This window comes from Alosa pseudoharengus, unplaced genomic scaffold (genome assembly GCF_046254945.1).
Source record: "Alosa pseudoharengus isolate Yale_2024_CS ecotype anadromous, Long Island Sound unplaced genomic scaffold, YU_APseudo_1.1 YU_APseudo_1.1_scf_11, whole genome shotgun sequence".
NCBI lineage: Eukaryota > Metazoa > Chordata > Actinopteri > Clupeiformes > Clupeidae > Alosa > Alosa pseudoharengus.
The window spans coordinates 22,960,515-22,963,134 of record NW_027468576.1 but is presented as its reverse complement, the minus strand read 5'-3'; the positions used below and the strand labels follow the sequence as shown (position 1 = coordinate 22,963,134).

The window sequence follows — 2,620 nt, the reverse complement described above, 5'->3', positions numbered from 1 at the left end:
CAGTCGCGCTAGTGACGTTAGCTCATTCACAGCCACACTAGATGTACAAGCATACCAGCAACAGGTCTTAATTGGGCTTTCCTTGCCGATGAAAATACCATGAGTCAGAGGATTAAACACATCAGGTAAGTTGTATTCGTCCATAGACTGTACATTACATACTGTTAAGTGACAGCAGGCAGCAAGATGCAACCGTTAACTAGCATAACAGCTATCAGCTAGCTTCTAATCTTATCGTTTCATTACGTTGGTGACGTACATCGTTCGAGACGAGAGATGTAGTCCACTGAGCGGATTCGTACAAAACCAACATAACTTTTGAAGTCTATCGAACAACAGTACTTTCTTGACGTGAAAAATTATCTTTTAAATTCACACACATCATATGTGAAATTCGTGGCACAATTCAAACTGGACCAAAAAATAATTGTTATCTCTCCATTAACTCCCGTTCATATTTTTTTTAAAGACAGGTCCCTTGTAGCGGAAGTAAAACGGAAGTCACTGGCACACTCTATTAAGTGCACAGCTAACTGTCTGTATCATAGAAAGAAAACTGATAAACTCACCTGCACAACAGGCCATAAAAGTAAATTAAACACTCAGTAAATAACGTTAGTACATGCCATTTCCCTCGCCACTGACTGTATCGCCATGGCAACACCAAACTGTCTCACAAAACGCTAAATTAACGTAACGGTATTTAACCGTAAAATAATCCACGAAATGTCAAAAGATAGGGAATACCCAGCTAACAATTTATGGTTTCCAAAACGTTCTGGGAACCATAGTTTTTGGTTTCGGAAACGTTAGTTTTTAGTTCCCAAACGTTACCCTAAGGTTAGTTTTTGAGCAAGTTTTGGTTCCCATGGTTTGCTGAACGTTCCGGAAACGTTAGTTCTTGGTTATATAAAACGTTCCCTGAGCGTTCCCCTAACGTTATCTAAAGGTTGCAAACTTTAGAGAACCTTCCCCTAACGTTCCCCAACCGTTGCAAACTTTAAAAAACCTTCCCCTAACGTTCCCTAACCGTTGCAAACTTTAGAAACCTTCCCCTAACTGTTCCCATAACGTTCCCTAACATTTAGGGAACGTTCCCTTCCCTAAATATTGCAACCTTTAGGGAACCCTCCCCTAACATTGCAACCTTTGCATACCAATTACTTTAAACAGCACGAGCAGGAATGCATTATTATATATTAGCAGGAAAGAATGAACAGGCAAAATCGATGGAACTTATAACTTTAATATAAAATTATCAAAAGACAAAAAAAACAATATAAAAGGCCTCACTGTATATATATATATATATATATATATAAATTAGACTTAGTGTTAGCTAAGTATATTAACATAAGGCATTTGACTTTGGTAGGTGCTACATTCAACAAATAGACACACTGTACAATAGACAACAATATACATTGTGGCAGATACCAACACAATATACAAAGACATAATACCAATACAAGTACACATGGAGTGGGCTGTTGAGTGCAAAGTAATAGTGCAAATGTAGAGTGCAAGACGTATATTGGAATGATAAAGTATGTAATGGGCAGGTAAACGGTCAAAGTGGGGATGACCCCACTTATCTGCAGTTCAGGAGAGTGACGGCAGTGGGAAAAGAGTTGTTCTTGTGTCTGGTTGTTTTTGTGTGCAGGGATCTGTAGCGCCTGCCAGAGGGGAGGAAGTTAAAGAGTGTGTGTGCAGGATATGTGGAGTCTTTGGTGATGGTCTCTGCCCGCTTAGGTCCCAGAGTACAAGTCCTGGAGGGAGGGCATTTTGTTCCTCCTCTTCTGCAGCTCAGTGACTGTCGAGCAGGACGACAGCAATATGTCATCGACTGGAGCAGAGGGAGGTGACTGGGAGCTCCTTAAGAGCATGAGCAGCTCATCCATCTTCTCCTCAAATGCGTCCATTCGCTATGCCATGCGGTAATGGTTGTCCTTATTGCTATGGAAAATGGATGGTGTTAGTTTTAGTTGTTAAATACATTATATACCTAAATATGTGAACAAATTAAGTGAGTGTTCTTACCTCTTATTTCCGTCTCCATGGCCAAGCCACCTCCCTCTGTGTGATGAGTCACTTGTGCTGTTTACAACAACAAAAAAGTTACTTACTCTCAAGTTCCTTGTCATGAAATTGTATTTACTTGGAAATGGAAAATTCAAAGACACTGTACCTTCAACTGGGTCCCAAGATGAAGTGGCAGGCGTTATAATAGACCCATCCAGCTCTGGGCAATGAGCTGGTTGCCTGTGTGGTGTTGACTCATCTAAAAAGAAAGTAAATATGAATATTGGTCAGTTAATTTATGGTAGGTTTCTTGCACATGACATTTGCAAAAGATAAACCTATGCTGTTACATTAAACAATCGCTAAAAAGAAAAACTCACATGCAGGTGGTGGAGGCAGTGACATCTGCTGACCTAATAAAAGGCAGGAAGAGACAAATACATCAGAACAGTAACATGATATGCACTAGGTTAATAAACATGAATGTCAGTAGTTCCATGGTAGGAAATATGACTCAACTGGTTTTCTTAAATAATACATGTATAAATGTTAACTTACAGACAGGGCTTCCAGGCACACGCACCATCCTGGAATGCTT

At 39.9% G+C, this 2,620-nt stretch overlaps 1 long non-coding RNA gene across 1 annotated transcript; it reads right to left on the bottom strand.

Moving 5' to 3' along the window:
* Positions 1 to 1,226: 1,226 nt before the first annotated feature.
* LOC143115388 (uncharacterized) lies at positions 1,227 to 2,123 on the bottom strand. Its single transcript, XR_012985088.1, has 2 exons — positions 2,041 to 2,123; positions 1,227 to 1,956 (listed from the first exon to the last, which is right to left on the bottom strand). It is a non-coding gene; the product is annotated as an uncharacterized LOC143115388 (long non-coding RNA).
* Between the last annotated feature and the right edge of the window lie 497 nt (positions 2,124 to 2,620).